General features: G+C 44.8%; 1 pseudogene; it reads right to left on the bottom strand.

Moving 5' to 3' along the window:
• Positions 1–2,410: 2,410 nt before the first annotated feature.
• Positions 2,411–18,506, bottom strand: LOC118356028 (annotated as a pseudogene).
• Between the last annotated feature and the right edge of the window lie 1,425 nt (positions 18,507–19,931).

Raw genomic sequence — 19,931 nt, 5'->3', positions numbered from 1 at the left:
GTGTACCCCAATGTTTATAGCAGCAATGTCCACCATAGCCAAACTGTGGAAAGAGCCAAGATGCCCATCGACAGATGAATGGATAAAGAAGAAGTGGTATATATACACAATGGAATATTATGCAGCCATCAAAAGGAATGAGATCTTGCCATTTGCAACGACGTGGATGGAACTGGAGGGTGTTATGCTGAGTGAAATAAGTCAATCAGAGAAAGACATGTATCACATGACCTCACTGATATGAGGAATTCTTAATCTCAGGAAAGAAACTGAGTGTTACTGGAGTGGTTGGGGGTGGGAGGGATGGGGTGGCTGGGTGATAGATATTGGGGAGGGTATGTGCTACGGTGAGCGCTGTGAATTGTGCAAGACTGTTGAATCACAGATCTGTACTTCTGAAACAAATAACGCAACATATTTTAAGAAAAAAGAAAAAGAAGAAGATAACAGGAGAGGAAGAAAAGGGGAGTATGTCGGAGGGAGAGACGAACCATGAGAGATGATGGACTCTGAAAAACAAACTGAGGGTTCTAGAGGGGAGGGGGGTAGGGGGATGGGTTAGCCTGGTGACGGGTATTGAGGAGGGCACGTTCTGCATGGAGCACTGGGTGTTATGAACAAAGAATGAATCATGGAACACTGCACCAAAAACTAATGATGTAATATATGGTGATTAACATAACAATAAAAAAAAGAAAAAAACTCAAAAAAAAAAAAAAAAAAAAAAAAAAAAAGATGGCAGGCTCCAGAAAGAAACCCCTGGGCTCCTGGCTGGGCCGTTGCTGCAACAAGCAACAGTCTCATACCTGGTCACCTGTTCACTGTGTGCACATGTTTCAAGTGCAATATGGTCCTATGTTTTGGATGCAAAGATAGATGGCATAGGGTACAGGAGCATGAGGGAGGAACTTTGGGTGAGCAAGGCCAAGGACCCTGACTTTTCCTGCTGGGGCTGCAACAGGGAATGATGAAGCAGGCATGAGTATTTTCACGATTCGTCAGTCTACCTGGGTTCAAATAAACCCCCTACTTTACCCCTCATCAGCTATGTGGCCTTGGGAATATGGCCAGAGGGTTGTGTGACAATGAAAGTAGGACAGATGTGAAGTTTTCAGAGCAGAGCGTGACACGCCATACATGCTTATAGATGAGTGCTCTAGAGCCACCTGGTGATGAGATGCTGGGTAACCTTATACATATGCAGGGGCACTCGGGTGTATTTTGTCTGTGCCCTTATGAGCCCTGGAACCTAGGCTACCTAAGGGGACTTGCAAATTAATCTGGGTGGCCCATGACTCTGTAGTGTATTAACATTGATAAAATAAAAAAAAACAAATTTTATCTGTCTTCACTGAGAGCCAACATTTCTAAGATTAGAGTTGGCATGTCCATGATTCCTTTCGTTGGCTTTTGTCTGTCTCTTCTAAAGTCAGTTTCTTAATCTCCCTACTGGGTATATAAGCTTTGTACCCTGGTGTCAGACACCAGGAACCCTCTAAACACTGGACAAAACTCAATGTCAGTCACAGAGTGAGACAAACACCAAGCCATAGGCCACACAGTCCAAAGAGCAGAAACACCCATGGCAGCAACTCAGGACCTGCCCTCACCCTTCCTGTGCAGTCCTGAACCCTGAGCTTGCAGGTGGGAATGCTGTGGAAAGATGTGCTCAGGCTAGGGAGTAGGGGTGGGTGCGGAGGATTTGGGACAAATTTGGAGGAGCTCTAGTACCAGTGGTTTCTTTCCACTTACAGATTATCCCTCCTCCTCAGAGCTTCCCATGATCCAGAACGGATTCTCCTGGCACTCTCTCCTTTCACATGCTCAAATAATTGTCCTTAGTTTTTCCCTTCTCTCCTCATTGGGCCTGTCATCTGTCGCTGACAGTTGGGTCTCCTTCCTGGGGAGACAGGGCTTATGCTCAGGGAGCGCTGATGGGAGGCCATGGATTGGGTAGAGCCTGCAGAATCCAATTGATGGTGTCTTGTGTATCTTCCAAAACTTTCAATGCCCACGAATAGATTTACGTATAATATTCTTCTTATTTAGTCACTGTTCATACTATTCTGACTTCCTGTTTCATTTAGCAAATTAGAGTTATTTTCCTATTAGTACACAGGGACTCACCTTCTCAAATTACATTGTGTGGTAGGAGTACTTACGAGATATAGTGCCACATTGCCTTCCTGGGAGGGGTTATCTAGCCCACTGCTTTAGCTTTCCCTCAATGTACTCATTTCCCCACATATAAGCCAATACTGGTTTAAATCAAATTCACTGATTTTTGCAAAATGAATAGATGTTCCAATTGTCATTTTTTTTTAAATTATGAATGAAGTTGTTGACAAGTGAAGTGAGACTCTCTGATCTGCCTTCATATCCCTGTGGATACTCTAACCCTGAAAATGGCTTACAGGTCCCGGAGCAGATACTGCTGCACACAGAGACAAGAAGAACAGGGGAAAACTGGACAGGCTGTACAATGAGCCAGCACCAAGGGGCATCTAGGCAACTGAGGGATATGCTCACTGTTTCTCTGTGGGATGGTTTAGGCAAATGATAACTATTTTCTTAAAACCAGAATTCATAATGACTTTTATTGCTAGGAACAGTAACAAGATGGTTTGACGGTGGCTAAACCTGTGCACGTGGTAAAAGCCTGAATCCTGAGCATTCGGGAATAACAGTCCTAAGATGTGTATAGGCACAAGTTCTAATTGCAAATTTGATCCATATGAGAAAACTTTTTTTAAGATTTATTTATTTATTTATTTGAGAGATAGCATGAGAGAGAGCATGAGCAGAGAGAAGATGCAGAGGCAGAGGGAGAAGCGGGCTCCCCACTGAGCAGGAAACCCGATGTGGGACTTGATCCATGGACCCTAAGATCATGAGCTGACCAAAGCAGACGTTTAACCGACTGAGCCACTCACGCACCCCCAGTATAAGAAATCTTATATTTACAAGGAAAACCAGATCCCAATAAATATAATTTTAGTATATTTTAAATGGAAGTGGAAAAAATGGAGGTAGTTCTTCTTTAATGTGTAGAAAACTCATCAAGAAACAAAAATTAGCCTAATGGAGTTTTCTGCAGAAACTATATTCTTGGTAAAGAATCGTCAGTGACCTGCTTCTGGCCACAATAGTTGGGCCTCTGTACTTCTCTTGGGTAGGTATTCAGATAGTGGAATGGCTGGGTTATATGGCAGATGTAAGTTTTGACATATGAATGCACCCAGGAAACCAGCACCACAATCAACACAGTGAACCTGCCCATCACTCCAAAGGCTTCCTTGGGGTACTCCGTAATCCCTCCAGCCCCTTCCCTCCCCGGCCCTGGCAACTTCTACTCTGTTTCTCTCACTGTGATCTGTTTGCATTTAAAAAAAATTAATAAATGCAATCATACAGCGAGTGTTCTTTTTTTTTTTTTTTGGTCTAGCTTCTTTCACTCAGCATAATCATTTTGAGGTTTATCCATGTGACAGTGTATTCCAGTCCTTGTGGACTGGACAGTCCTTGCGTCTCGTCCTTGTTGCCACCCAGCGCTCCACTATGTGACTGCCCCACCACTTGGTTCTCTAACCAGGTGATGGATTTTACAGTTTTAGGTCAGTAGAAATAAAGCAGCTATGAGCATTTGTACACAAGTCTTTGTATGGCATATGCTTTCATGTTTCCTGGCTAAGTACCTACACGCAGGATCATATGGTACGTGTATGGTGAGCACTTTTAAAACCTGCCAAAACCTGTCTTCAAGGCAGTTTCAACACTCTACATCCCCGTCAGCAGTATCTGAGGGTTCGAGTTCCTCCAGCTCCTTGCCAACACTTGGTGTGCTCCGTCTTTTTGATTTAATTTAATCTTTAAAAACAATTTAAAAGATTTTATTTATTTATTTGAGAGAGAGTGAGCACAAGCGAGCACAAGCAGGGGGAAGAGCAGAGGGACAGGGAGAAGCAGACTCCCCGCTGAGCAAGGGAGCCCGACATGGGGCTTGATCCCAGGACCCGGGGATCATGACCTGAGCGGAAGGCAGTCGCTTAACCACTGAGCCACCAAGGCGCCCTGAATTTTAGCCATTCTTATAGGTGTGTAATAATGTGTCATGTGTGGGGTTTTTATCCACAAGTGTAGTCTATATATATATTTAAAGCATTCGAAATGAATATTGTTAAGATTTATCATGAGGTAATAGGGCAGTAACTTTTGACAGCAACAAAATGTGGGAGTGCACATAGGGAAAGGAGGAGGTAGAAATAAGTGTAAAATTAAATTCATTCAAACAGAATTTGGATTTTTCAAGCATCACAAACATCAATGGAAAACATCTGAAAGACATACCAATAGCCACAGCCATAGAACAATTTCTCCATTAAGCCAGGTCTATCCTATATAAAGATATTCCAAAGTATCCAAACTCCCAGAGCTGCCCTGTCTACTGAAGTTACTACACCCAAACAGAACACTTTATATTTAAAACAAAATCCTCAGGGTGTGCAACTGGCTCAGTCAGTAGAGTGTGTGACACTCGATCTTGGGGTCCTGAGTTCAAGCCCCATGTTACATTGTAGAGATTACTCTTTAATAAGATACTAAAAAACCCAAATTTAGCACAAGTCAACAATTTGCCCACAGTCAGTTCATCCTCCACTTTTAGGGTGATGATAGGTTTGCTCTTCACAAGAAGCATCATGTGCCACCTTATTGACCTTTATACGGTTTGTTTATTTCCAATATATGCTTTGATCTTGCCCCACTAATTCTTTCTCCCCAAAGCTCTAGAGAACCCCAGTTTGGATCTGCATGCTCAGGGAGAATTAATTCATGTCCATGATATTTTCATAAAGAAGAAGAGAGACAATGCAGAGCCCAGGGGTGAACCTACCCAGCCAGCCCTTGCATCTCTCCTGGCTGGGTTGAGCTATCACTGAACTGACTTTGTTAGGCAAATATGTGCCACTGTGCCAAAGAGATGCTAAATTCCATGCTCAGACAGATTCCAGAGTGTGGTTAGGGTCAAATGATTCTTCAGGCTGTATATGCCAGGAATAGAAAATTGGTTGATTTAATTTTGGATTGTTTAATTTCTGAGATAAGAATCCAAACTTCAATAACTTTTCCTTGAGTAACATGACTTAAGTGTATTAAAGCAGTCAAAATGTTCTCTCGTGAATATAGTATGGTCATTGTGACGTGGCTCTAGTAATGATGAGCAGGCTGTCCTATCATTGCAGCCCTACTTCATCCCTCAGTCACTGAAACACTATTACTCACCCTAAAGGTACATACTGTACACACAGACACAGCATTGTGAAGACCACTTTGTTGAATATAGGCCTCTTCCAAAATTACAGTCAACATTCCTAAAAGCAATAAAACAAATCATTCTACACATTGCTTCTTTAGTGCAAAGCCTTTGAAAATAACCTTATTCAGAAAAGTGGTGCTCTGCATTTGGCTAGCTATTACTCTAGTCATGCGACATCCATCTATAAGAAGGTAAGGAAGGAACAAATTAATAGTGGAAATATAAAAATTTGAAAATTATATTTGGATCCTATGAGTTTAAGCAAATGTTAGCTGACAGCTGCAACAGACCAAGATTTAATGAACATTCCAATCATTTCCAACCTTATACTGTTCTTTGTAAAGGAAATAAATTCTCTAATACCACTGCTATCTCCGCTAGGTAAATTGTTTAGTGTGAGTCTATCCAAGGCCTGTGATTGCAACCTCCTAACTCTGCCGCACGTGCCCAGGCACTCTGAGAGCTATACAGGACAGGGTGCCCTTGAAAAAGTTCAAACAGCACTTCTCTGTGAGGTCTTGTTCAGAAGACCACAGAATCCACCAGAAGTGAACTTCCAAAACATTTTTCCACACTAAGATGATAAACGGAACTCACGTGATCACAAATTCTACAGAGGCCACAAAATGTTAGAATAAACTGGCCTTTAGCGTTAGTGATTCATTAATACCTAAAATCTGTTTTTGTGTCTTAGTAAAATTAGCATTACTTCATCTGATAAAGGAATAAATCTACTTATAAAACTGGACTTTTGAGTAGATTCAGAGCTTCTTTCTCAGATTTTCTTCTTAAGTCAGCAAACCCATGTGAGGTAAAGAGGAAGCACCTAGGTAGTTTGAAAATATTTTCTTTAGCTGTCTGCTAAATTAACTGATTAATTCATACGCAATGCAGGAGCACTGTATCAGTTCACACCAGACTGAGAAGGCACTGAGAAATCTGACAAGAGCAAAACCAGGAGTGTTCCCACTCTTATTTTCTGTATAGTGAACATCAAATTTTAGATACATATAATAAATGTATACTACACCATGAGCATCTTTAGCAGAGGTGTTGAAGGAGATATTATAACACTGTTTTAAACCACAAATGCTAGGGGTGCCTGGTTGGCTCAATGGGTTGAGTGTCTAGCTCTTGGTTTTGGCTCGGGTCATGAGTTCAGGGTCATGGGGTCAAGTCCCCCCACGGAGCCCCACATTGGGTCCCGCACTCAGTGGGGAGTCTGCTTGAGATTTTCTCCCTCCCTCTGCCCTTACCCCCACAGCCCACCCCCCATGCTCACATGTGTGCTCTCTCTCTCTCTCAAATACATAAATCTTAAGAAAATAAACTGTGAATGCTAAATACCCTATTTCAAATACTCTAATTTATGAATTAATATCTATGATGTAACAATGGCACTTTACCACAGTGATTGGAGAACAGTCCACTTTTTTGCCAATTTTATGAATAATTTCCTTAACTGTACAATGACATAACACTTACATGCCTTTTTAGAAAATGTACTGTACACAGTTATAAGACTATAGAACTAAGCTTAATCATACTTTAATTAGAAAAATCACGTTTGTATTATGTTTCTGTTAAAGGAAAAACTGTGTTACTCTAATACTTTTAATGTAATGACTTTGGTTCAAGATTATGAAAAATTTGAATAACTTCTCTCAAGACCATTTCATTTCAAATTTATACAACTAGTTTAGTCAGCTGACCAGAAAGAAAGGAAATAAAAGGAAAATGTTTGCCCAGATGAGGTAGAGAATGTTCACACGAATTCAATGCATAGTTCTCTTGGTTGTTCTGTTTCATCCTTAACTGGGCCCAAACCAATTTTAAATCCGAGCTTAAATGAGCTTCTTCAATTCTTCTTCCAATAAGGCTCTGTGATTCCCATCTCCGGGTCAGGGAGTACTCACGTCTCTGCAGAGTACTTTGTCTTTGGTTCCATGCTGCTCGTCCAAGGACCACCAACACAGCCATTTTGAGAAGGGGATGTAATCACTCTGCTGTTTTTACTCACAGGCAACACTGATTTCTGATTAGGCTTGCCGCCGTCATATCCAGTGGTAATGTCCTGTATATGCAACACAACAAGTATCCCATAAATTTTGGATATTCTTTTGGAGAATAAAAACTGTGAAGCCTTTCAAATACACTTTTGATGTTAGTTGGATCACAACACAAGAAATAAGAAATCTTTGAAATATGATAACCATATTTTTCATGAATCGTAATCAGTTGCTCTTTCAATGTTACATTCATGGTTTCTAAGTAAGACCATCACAGAACAACAGCGGCAGTACTCAACTCATCATTATGCAAAGGGAAGTTCCACACAGAAAACCAAGGAACTCTTCAAATGCAAAAGGACTTCTTTCCCATTTTCCAGGAGGCCTTTGTCCCCCTGCTAGTTTTTTTTTTTTTTTAAGATTTTATTTGAGAGCGAGAGACAGAGAGAGCATGATGGGGCGGGGGGGGGGGGCAGAAGGAGAGGGAGAAGCAGACTCCCCCCAGAGGATGTAGCTGACGATGCGGGGCTCAATCCTGGAACCCTGGGATCATGACCTGAGTCAAAGGCAGACGTTTAACTGACTGAGCCACCCAGGCGCCCCATCCTGTTCCCCTCCAGTTTTATTGAGAAATAATTGATATACATTGCTGTATAAGTTTAAGGTGTGCAGCAGGGTGGTTTGATTTATATTGATTGTGAAATGATCACCACAGTAGATTCAGCCAACATCCATCTTCTCAATATGGATACAACAAAAAGAAAAGACAAGAAAAGAAAGGAGAGACATGTTTTCCGTGGGATAAAAACTCCTAGGGCTTACTCTCTCCTTGTATCTTGCTGCAGTCATCAGGTTGCACCAGAGACCTCCCTGACCATCCAGTCCGATGTCCATTACCTAGCCAAGCTGCTGACGTGACAGCGTTCCCATGGCCAGTCTCCCGAAGTGGTCGCTGCCATCAGGATCTGTGGCTAGCACTATCTGGGCATTGTTGTCTCTGCCAGGCTCACAGAAAGTTCCAGCACTGAATCTCCTCCTTCAGGCTTTGGGCATTTAACCGTAGACAATTCGCTCTTTTGTTTGGGGTTGTTTAGTTGTTTAGTTAAAAGGATACAATCCAGGAAGAGACAGATGGAAGAGATGAATAGGGCAAAGTATGTGGGGGAATGGCTGTGGAGCTTCGCGTTCTCTCAAGACCCCCACCCTCCCAGCACTGCCATGAGCTCACCAACCTGGAAATCCTGTGGTTTCCATGTGCATTTCCCTAAAGGCTAGTGATGTTAAGCATATTTTCATGTGCCAACTGCCATTGACATATCTTCTCTGGTGGTCTGTTCAAATCTTTTGCCTTTTTAAAATTTTTCATTGTCTTTTTATTTTAGAGTTTTGAGAGTTCTTTTTATATACCGAAAATAAGTCCTCTATCAGATATATGCTTTGTAAATATTTTCTCCCAGTCTATGGCTTTTTTTAATTCTCTAAATAATGTCTTTTTACATTTTGATTAAGTTCAATTAATGTGTTCTTTTGTAGATCATTCTTTTGGTGTCGTATCTAAGACATTTTTGCTTAACGAAGGTCTCAAAGATTTTCTTTGATGTTTACTTCTAGAAGTTTGAGAGTCTTAGGTTTTACATTTAGGTCTATGGTCCCTTTGAGTTAATTTTTATTTATGGTAAACTATGGATTGATGCTCGTTTTTCTGTATGTGTATATCTAGTTGTTGAAAAGACTCTTCTTTCTCTACTGTGGCTTCATATCTCTGAAGAAAATCAGTTGTCCTCATATGTATGGTTCTACTTTTGAGCTCTGTTTTGTTCCTTTGAACAAGTTTACTTGACACTATTTCCACACTATCTTACTATGTACAGCTTACAAGAGGTCTTGAAATTAGGTAGTGTGCATCTTTCAAATGTTTTTTCAAAGCCGTTTTGGCTATTTTAGGTCCTTAGCATTTCCATGTGAATTTTAGAATCACCTTATTGATTTATAAAACAAATCCTGCTGGAACTTTTATTGTGATTATGTTGAATCTATAGATAATTTTTTTAAAAAAAGATTTTTTATTTTAAGTAATCAACATGGGGCTCGAACTTACTACCTCAAGGTCAAGAGTCACACGCTGTACTGACTGAGCCAGACAGGAGGCCCAATTCTATAGATCAATTTGAGGAGACATGACATCTCAACAATATCGAGTCCTCTGAACTATTAACGCAGTGTATCTTTCCAACAAAATCTATTTAAGACTTGTTTAATTTCCCCTGGCAATGTTTTAGTCTAAGTATGCAGGTCATTTGTCAATATTTTGTCAAAATTATTCCTAAGGATTTCATCTTTTGATATTATTATAAATGTTATTTAATTTCAATTTTCAACTATTCATTGCTAGTATATACAGATATAATTATTTTCTGTGTATTAATTATGCATCCTGAAACCTTGGTGAACTCACTTATTGATTCTAGCAGACTTTTTTTTTTTTTTTAAGTAAGCTCCATGCCCAGCATGGAGCCCAATGTGGGGCTTGAACTCATGACCCTGAGATCAAGAACTGAGCTGAGATCAAGAGTGGGAAGCTCAACCAACTGAGCCTTCCAGGTGTCCCTCTAGTAGCCTTTAATTATTGAAGTATCGCTGACACAATGTTACGTTAGTTTCAGGTGGACAACAAAGTGATTCGACAAGTCTGTATGTTGTGCTCATCACAAGTGTAGTTGCCATCTCTCGCCATGTGATACTATCACAGTATCACTGACTGTATTCGCTGTGCTGTACCTTTCATCCCCATGACTTACTTATCCCATAACTGGAAGCCTGTATCTCCCACTTCTCTTCACTCATTTTGCCCTGCCCCCTACCCCAACACCTCTGGCAACCATCAGTTTGCTCTCTCTATTTATGGGTCTGTTTCTGCCTTTTGTTTTTGATTCCACATGTAAGTGACATCATATGTTATTTGTCTTTCTCTGACTTATTTCACTTAGCATAATACCTTCTACGTCCATCCATGTTGTTGCAGATGTCAAGATCCCATTACTTTTTATGGCAGAATAACATTCCAATGTGTTTATACACCATGTCTTTATCCATTCATCAGTCAGTGGACACTTGTGGTGCTTCCATATCCTGGCTATTGTAAATAAAGCTGCAATAAACATGGGGGGGGCATATATCTTTTTGTTTTCTTCAGGTAAATACCCAGTAGTGGAATTACTGGATCACATGTTATTTCTAATTTTTTGAGGAATGTCTGTACTGGTTTCCACAGTATACCAATTTACATTCGCACCCACAGTGCACAAAGGTTCCCTTTTCTCCACATCCTTGCCAAAATTTGTTATTTCTTGTCTTTCTGATTTTAACTATTCGGACAGGTGTGAGGTGACATTTCATTATGGTTTTGATTTGCATTTCCCTGGTCATTAGTGATATAGAGCATAATTTCATGTGTCTGTTTTCCATCTCTAGTAGGCTTTTTGTAGATCCCTTTGGGTTTCTATATAGAAAAGCAAGTCATCTGTGAATAAGAGGGTTTTATATAATTTTTTCCCAAACTGGATGCCCGTCTGCCTTCATCCTTCCTCTTTTCCTTCCTGCCTTCTTCAATTGGCCAGACCTTCAGAGCAATGTTGACTGCAGGGTTGAGAGTGGAATACTTGTCTTGTGTCTGATCTGAAGGGCATATAATTAAGCCTTTCATCCCTAAGTACGATGTTAGTAGTGAAGTTAAGTGTTGAGCATGATTTTTCTTCACAGATATCCTTTATTAGGTTGAGGATATTCCCTTCTACCCCTACTTTGCTAGGATATTTTTATTTATCTTTTCAATATCAAGAATGAGTGTTGGATTTTGTCAGAAAATTTTCTGCATCTATTGAAGTGGTCAGGGAGTTTTTCTGTTTTATTTTGTTAATCTGGTGAATTATACTGACCTCTTTTTCTAAATAAACTTTTATTTCAGAATTTTAGATTTACAGTAAAGTTGCAAAGTTGTACAGAGTTCCCACATGCCCTTCACCCAGTTTCAACTGTGTTGAAACAGTTGATAGGTTCCCCTGGGTTCGACAGTTGATAGGTTCCCCTGTCGTTAAATCTTATATTACCAAGGTATGTATGTCAAAATTAATAAATCAACATTTGTACATTATTATTAGCTAAACTCCAGAGTTTATTAATATTTTTCCAGTTTTTCCATGATAGTCATTTTCCTGTTCCAAGGTCCGATCCAGGGTACCACATTCTTTCTATGTTTCAAGTCTCGTTAATCTCTTGTGGTCTGTGATAGTTGCTCAGTGTTCCTTTGCCTTTATATGGCCTTGACAGTTTTGAGGAATACTGATTAGATGTGTTGTAGAATGTCACTTAATATGAATTGTTTTATGGTTTTCTCATGGTTATTGAGATTATGAGTTTTTCAAAGAATTCCATGGAGATGAAGTACCCTTCTCCTCACTCCTATGGGGGAGTCCATGGCGTACACATGACATCAGGGATGAAACTAAACCTTGGCCCCTTGGGCAGGGTAGTGTTTTCCAGGTTTATTCACAGTTCCCTCTCCATCCTTTATTCTTTGAAATTGAATTGCTCTGTTTAGCGCACACTAGGGGGTGGTGTTGATGAAGTGTCAGCTCCTGCGAGGTGTAGTATCTACATATACTACTTAGAATTCTTCTGGGGCGCCTGGGTGGTGCAGTTGGTTGGGCGTCCGACTCTTGGTATGGGCTCAGTTCGTGATCTCAGGGTCGTGGATTCGGGCACCTCGTCAGGCTCTGTGCTCAGAGGGGAGTCTGCCTGAGGATTCTCTCCCTCTGCCCCTCCCACTTGTGCTCTCTCTCTCTAAAATAAATAGATAAATCTTAAAAAAATTATAATTCTTCTGTAGGGAGTATTTGCCTCTTTCCCACTATTTATTATTTTTGCAGTATAGACTCACATATATTTGATACTTTGGATGATATTCCAATACTGTATTATTTAATTTGTTGTTTACATTGTTCTACCTTTGGCCATTGGGAGTGCTTTCACATGGCTACTGTGTCTGTTTCATGTGACCCTATCATTTTTTTAAAATATATCTTTACTTTCATATTATAAAATGCTCCAGGCTTATCTGGTATTTTCCCTAACTCAGTCCTGCATTTCTCTAAGATGACCTAGTTCCTTACATTGGAGAATGTTAATTGGAAACCAAGATCTAGACACAAGGCATCCTTGTTGCTCCTGAGATGTCATTGCTTTTAGGCCCCCTGAGGTAGATAAGACAAAACCAGGCAATGCAGGCATGTATCCTAACCCACGTGGACATGCATGCCTGTACTGATTCTGTATCTATCCATTTGCGTATATATTAAACAGGAGTTCATACTGCTGTTTCCAACTCATATCCAGTACCACAGGGTTCATTTTATCCTTCACTTCTTGCTTATACTGAATAATTTTTGAATGTTTAACTCTTTTCTTTTTTAAGATTTTATTGACTGATTTGACAGAGAGAGCACAAGCAGGGGAAGGGGGAGAGGGAGAAGCAGGCTCCCCACTGAGCAGGGAGCCCCACGTGGGGCTCGATTCCAGGACCCTGGGATCATGACTTGAGGCAGATGCTTAACTGACTGAGCCACCCAGGTGCCCCAATTTTTGAATGTTTAATAAACATTACATTCCTGGAATAAACTCCACTATTATTATAGTGTATTACCCTTTTCATATCTTACTGGATTTCATTTGCTAAAATTAAAAATAAACCGGTGCGTTTATGTTCATGAAGAATATTGGTCTGTAGTTTCATTTTCCTGCAACATCTTTGTGTTAGTCTCACTATCAGGATAATGCTGGCTACATAAAATTAATTGGGAAGTGTGTTCCATGTTTAAGCTATTGGGAAGACTTAGTGTAAAATTCATATTATTTCTTCCTTGCATGGTAGACTTTGCCAGTAAAGCTATCTGGACCTTGATTTCACTTTGTGGAAGGGCATGTACATGGGCAGGAGACTCCGGGGCGCTTAGTTCAGGCACAGCCACCCCCAGCTTGTGACTCCCACGACCACATAGGTGTTTGCCATGTTGTCTCTGCACATGAGAGGCCTGCTGCTGTCCCCCTGCCCAGAAGGACACAGAAGTCACTCTCTGTCTGAGCCACATTTCCCCTGCCCAGAAGGGCCATAGGCTCTGGAAGGACAGTTTCTTCAGTCACATGGCTTCTTGCTGCCATGAACACAAGTGGTGGTGGTAAACCTTGAGTTGGTATCAACAGCTTCAGGTGGATGTGAGAAGGGGATGAATTGTCATGGGTCTTCTTGCAGTGAGGAGGGAAGATCAGCGATCCATGAGTCCACGTATGAGGCCTTATGCATTCATGGGCATGTGTGTACAAGTGGATTTGAAGGTTTTGTATTCTCGTGAGGAGAGGTAAGCATTCTCTTCCAGGGTGGTGTTCGGGTGGTATGATCTCTGTGTCACGGTGGGATAAAGCGCTCTGTGTGGTGGTGACTGGTTCTTTGTAGGGGCCCCAGGTATCACCTCCCATCCTCACTGCTACAAGATGAGACCAGGGAAAGGGTCACTGAAGCAGGGCGCTGGAGTGAGTGGAGTTCAGGGATTCACAAAAGATGTGTTGACAGGGAAAGGGGCGCCTGGAGGGAAGTTACCTGGCAGGTGTCGATCTTGCCTTCAGGGTACCCTGCACACACATTGGTTGAACAAATGCGCCCTTGTACCACTGGGTGGAGTTACAAAGTCGAGGTCGATGAGGTTCACACGGGCCTCCTGCAGTGTCGGTGCGATCCTGTAGGCTACAGCCAGGCAGCTCGGTGGTCAGCGATCACAGAAGACATGTTTTGGGAAAGACCTGCCTCCTCCCTCCACGGAACCCCCATCATCCTGAAATGCTCTACTTCAACCTAAAATCCATGAAGGACAATGCCCCTGGCCTCTCCTCAGACACTTGTGAAGGATGTGGGGTGTTGGAGGCATATGCAGGTGAAGAGAATGGGCAGTGCATGGAGGATAAGCAGATGTGGCTGCAGGAATGTGTGTTGATGCCAGATGATTATTCACAGCTACAGCCAGGATGTGTCACCTCATTTACACCCCACAGTCACCCCCTGTGTTAAGCGCTGTGACTGACCTTGCCTCCAATAAAGAGCTTGGAGCACCACATGCCCAAACATGCTGGTAGGGATGTGGTGTGGCTTGGATTCAGACCAAGGTTTTCCTCTCTACACTCAAATCCAGGACACACATTTCATTTCCCCACAGTACGGCTCTAAGTCCCCCTCATTGCTTCTTATCCCCCGTTAAACCCCTCAGCTCAGTTCTGGACAGGATCTGCTGGGGCTGGGCAGATGAGTCCTCCCCGCATGCCTCCCATCCGTTTTGAAGTTACAGAGAAGGAGGAGCTGCAGGATGGCCTCCACACACACACAGATCTGTCAGGGGCATGGGTGGTTGGAATAACCGGAAGGCAGGTCAGAACATCCTGTACAGCCCCAGAGGCTCCATCATGACCTTTGGGTTAAGAAAGGCCCAGCCCGGGCTATGATTCCATCAGCCAACCTCACACCTGGCTATAGGGGCAGCTATCCCCTCTTCATCAAGTGGCCTCCCCCCACCACGGCCGCACCCACAGCCCAGCCACAGCCTGGTGGGTGGGTCTGAAATCGCCTGCATCTGGGTGGAGGGGTGGCGGATTACACTTGGAACATGGCAGTGTAGGCCAAGTGGGAAGCCAGAACCAAGTGGAGCAAATGGATGGAGCTAGGCACACAGCATTCAGACTGTGTTTGTGTGTCTTGGACTGCGTCTCCAGGCCCTTCAGGTCAAATTTGAACACTACCCAAGCAGGCTTAGTTTTGTCCTTGCACTGTTCCCAAGGCAGGGGTGACATGGAAATGACCACCACAAGAAGCCTGGTCGCTTATGGTATAATTTTAGATCTATGGAAGAGCCAGATGACCTGGAAGAGAACAGGGTTTTCTCAATCCCAACACCTTGGCTTTAAATGCTGAAAAGTCCACAAGAACTTGAAATTCAATAGAAAAGGAGGACTACCCCAGAAACATATGGCCTCAAGGAGGAGGTAGAAAAAGGAAGGTCTGCAAGAATGTCACAGAAATTTGGAGGCTGGAGATTTCTTTAAGACGTGGTCTTACCAGTGGGGTTGGATTCACCAGAAGATGGTAGAAATCCCACTAAGTTGAGGAGGATTCTAGAAAAAAAGAGGCCTGTGTGATGTCCAGGGTGTAGCTGGGAGCCTATAATCCTTTTGAGAAATAGGACAGCAAAGGTGGTGGCAGGGGTGGTTTGTAGATGGGAACCCTGAGATCAGCCACCCCCCAGGGACTCCAAGAACCCTGGGACACTGCACACATGTTTGGGTGGGTGGGCAGAGCAGGGTAGGCCGGGAGGTTGGGAGAAGAAGAATGCTCTAGAGGCCTCAGCAGAGCTATGGACATCAATAGGCAGACAGAGGTTGAAACCCCAGGTCAGGGAGGGAAGGGCCAGCAGAGGCCAGAGAAAACAGGGGTGCCCGGGAGGAGAAGCAACCCAATCAGAGAAGGGGGGCAGCCTTGAGAGAGGGAAGAAGAGTTACAGGAAGCATACTGAAACTACCAGGGTTTTGTCAGCAGAAAATGCTGAATTTTGAACCCCAAATGACTGAAGTGCCTTGAATTAGGAGCCCTCAGTTTTCCATTATCAAGGGACAGAAGAGCTTTCAGTCTCTCTTCTCATCCCCAATGTGACTGGGTAAAAAGTCCATGTGGTCACCTGTGGAAAGCTGAAAGGCCTAACCTACTCGTCAAACCCTTGCTGCCCACTGCTGGCCTGCCAAGAACCCTGTCCTCTCTCTGCAGAGAATACGAAGTCACTTGGATGGGGAGGGTGGATTCTCGCATTGTGTCCAGTGAGGGTGGGGAGCAGAGGTTCACTGAGGTCTAGAGGGCTGGGCTCTGGGGTCTCAGAGCTCAGAGACCACGTGACATGGCCCTTGCACTCGCAGATGGGGAAATGGATGTCCAGAGAGGAGAGGATTTGGCCCGCCACCACAAAACCCCATCTCGAGCTCTTCTCCAAGTGCCGTGTCAAGGGACAATCCCCCATTTCCAGAAGTTAGCAACTGGGGTTCCAGGCCCCAGATAGAGCCACAGCCCATACCCCATTCGAAAAATGCCCAGGTTCTCCTGGGGCTGCATGCACCCTTCCACCCAGCGACCACATGAGCCATCAGTGGTGAGGTTGTGGACAGGGGACTCGGCTGCCAGTTTCTCCTGATCTAAAATGGGACAGTATCCCGCATTCTGGTGGACATCACCACTAGGCACCACATATGGCCCTGCCCTTCAGAGACCACTGAGGCAATGACCAGCAGTGCCCCTACCACTGTGAGAGCCCCTCCCGTACTCACCTTTCTCTTTCAAGAATCCCCAGCCAGCCACCCAGCAGGCCTGGGGAACTCGAGGTGGGCCTGCCCTAAATTGGGGCAGGCAGCCTGTTCTGATGAATTGCCCACAGGGAACGGGAGGGGTGATCTTCATGAGAGCGATGTCATTGTGCTATAAACTGGGGATGTATTTCTCATGAATGATGATTTTCTCGACATCTCTCTCCTGTTGAGGTGGCTTCGCTGCCTTATCGTTCCCATACGTAAATTCCCTTGCTCCAAAAATCAGTCTCCAGTCATATACATTTCTGTGGGCACAGAGGCAAGCCAGGTCATCCTCAGAAAGGACGGGCTCGACAGAAACCTCTGGTGATCATGATCCTCAGAGCCCTCCCTCAGCAAGGGCCTGGGCCCACCCACTCTCGGTCTGGTTGCCACAAGGCCCAGAGCCCCAGGGAGGCTGCGCACAGAGAGCCCTGGAGAATGTCCCTTTCTGGGAAGAGCCTTTCTGAAGACCTCCCTCCACGCGCTCCCACACGTAATTATTGGAGAATAAGCTGTGGGCAGCCGTAAGCAGCCAATGGGAGTTCAGCAAGGTGCCTCTGCATGCATAGTACCTTCGGTTATTATGGGACATGAATACCTGGAGGCTGACCATCCAGGGCCAGGCCCCGATTTTGCATCCTGCCCTCCGGCGACATGGCCACTTCCCGGTGGGTTCTGCCTGAACCCTAACCCACAGGGGGGTACTGGGGATAGACCAGGGGCACAGTTCAAACCAAGAAGAGGCACAGCCTGTCCTCGCACCTGCACGATGGGGAAACAGGGCTAGAGGGCTGAGCAAAGTGGGGCAATCGGGAGTGTGGAGGGTCCGAGGGGGAGCTGCTGAGGAGGGGCGCTGTCAGGGCGGTAGGGAAGCAGGAAGCTGCAGGCTTCAGGAACTGGTTTTGAGGAGTATGGGTTCTGGGGTCTTGTGGGTGTAGCCCCAAGGCGAAGTAAGAAGGCGCCAAAGGAAGCAGGACCGATGATAAGGGCCCTAGAAATAGGGGAGATCCCGAGGCAGAGGGGGAGGCTAGAGGTGGAGAGAGAGAGGTGTAATGGCTTGAGGTCTTTAGAGCCAATTTTGGGCAGGAGACTAAGAAAAGAGCCACAGGGGTCTTGGGGCTGCAGTGTGGGGTTAAATGGTGGCAGGAGGAGGGAGAGTAGCCAAGGCAGGTCCAGTGATCCCAGGTGTGGGGAACAGCGGGGGCCAGGGGTGGAAGTTCTGGGAACTGGGGCGAGGCCACAAGAGTTTGGGGGTCCCTTGGGTGCTGTCACAATCTAAGGTGGAGGCGGGACCTTAGAAGAATGCCATGACAATACCCTGGGGTCTTTGGGGTCAGCCAAAGGTGGGGCACCTCAGTATCTGTGGGAAGAAAGGGGTTTCTAAAAATTGGGACTTGATGTGCAAGAGGCAGTGAGGTCAGTCTCTAGGTGATGGAAGGACCCCAACGTCTGTGCTACAGGAGGCATAAGAGCCCAGAGGTCAGCCCTGGTGTATCTCGGCTGATGAAGCTGGGAGCAAGGATGGTCTGAGTTGGGGATGTGGGTCACACCCGTGAGACCCAGGGGACTACTAAGGCCCAAGCTTGGCCTCCTGCCTAGCCCTGGACAGAGGGCGTCTGGGTGGGGCTTGCTATTCAGAAGACATTCTTTCCACCCCCCGGAGGAGTCCCTGACACTTACTCACACGTGGCGTTATCTTTGGCAACCCCAGACACTGCCAAGGCCAGCAGAATGGCAGTTGGCAGCATCTCTATCATACTCCTGCCCCAGCCTGGCCTGGAAGCCCAGTGACCTCACAAAGCTCTGTGACCTCTGGACCAATCAGCATGGCTACATCCCCCCAAACCCCCCAGTAGTCAGGCCAGGCAGGAGCCCATTAGCTTAACCGGTTCAGGCCGAAACAAGATGCCAGCTTTCTGTACAGGCTCCTCTGCAACCCTCGGGTGATGGGGGCTCATGTGCAGGCCCTCCCTCTGTCCTAAGGCCAGGATCTGCATTCCCAGTTACCCTTCGAAGGTTCAGTATCATCTGAGGATCCAGTTTTGTGCAGTGTCAGGGTCTGCCCCTCATGCAAGCTGCAACCACAGTTCCTGTTCCAAATCATGTGTTGAGGGGCAGCTCTGTCCCTCTGTGTCAAGATGATGCAACATGTCAATGGTCACAGGGTGTCTGGCTCACCAGATTAATCGATCATTACCACTGTGTAGGGCAAATTGTCTTTCCCTTTTCCAAGTACATATTATCAGCACACTTTTCAAAGACCCACTTTGAATTTCTCTAATTTAGGACTACAAAGCCCATCTTTCTATTCATTGCTAGGTATCACAGGGTCTGTGATCTCAGGTCTCACTCCTACCTGAGTGTCTCCAGGTCTCCTCTCTGGGACCTACATGCAGGAAGATGTGTCTCCTATACCTGAGGGTCAGGATTTCTCACCACAAACACCTGAATATCCTGAGGATTCATTTTTTCTGATTGTCAGGGGACGGCATCGCAACGACGGGAGGATGACAAATGCTTACCTCACATCCCTGCATGTTAAGAGGTTTCACCTTCCTGGGGCGCCTGGGTGGCTCAGTCGTTAAGTGTCTGTCTTCGGCTCAGCTCATGGTCCCAGGGTCCTGGGATCGAGCCCTGCATCGGGCTCCCTGCTCTGCGGGAAGCCTGCTTCTCCCTCTCCCACTCCCCCTGCTTGTGTTCCTTCTCTTGCTGTGTCTCTCTCTGTCAAATAAATAAATCAATCTTAAAAAAAGAGGTTTCACCTTCCTGTAGGAGTGGAAGGAGGTCACACCTCCACCTGCATGAAGGGCAGTGTTCCCTAACCCTAACCCAAACCATAACCCTAACTCGTACCCTAACCCTAACCCATACCCTAACCCTAACCCGTACCCTAACCCGTACCCTAACCCTAAACCTAACCCCTAACCCGTACCCTAACCCTAACCCGTACCCTAACCCGTACCCTAACCTGTACCGTAACTCTAACCCTAACCATGGGTCAACTAGAGAAAAGAGGAAATCCCAGGAAGTTTGGGGTTCATGAGAAATTTGACCTCCAGTCCTGACATGAAGATGACACTGTGCCAAATGGACCTGCTGCTTTCTCTGAACACTGACATCCTGTGAAAAGCTGCATCACTGACTCACAGGCTGATGTTCAAAACCTTGAGTCTCCTAGATCC

The sequence above is a fragment of the Zalophus californianus genome, chromosome 10 (genome assembly GCF_009762305.2).
Source record: "Zalophus californianus isolate mZalCal1 chromosome 10, mZalCal1.pri.v2, whole genome shotgun sequence".
Taxonomy (NCBI): domain Eukaryota; kingdom Metazoa; phylum Chordata; class Mammalia; order Carnivora; family Otariidae; genus Zalophus; species Zalophus californianus.
This window is presented reverse-complemented; position numbering and strand designations above follow the sequence as displayed.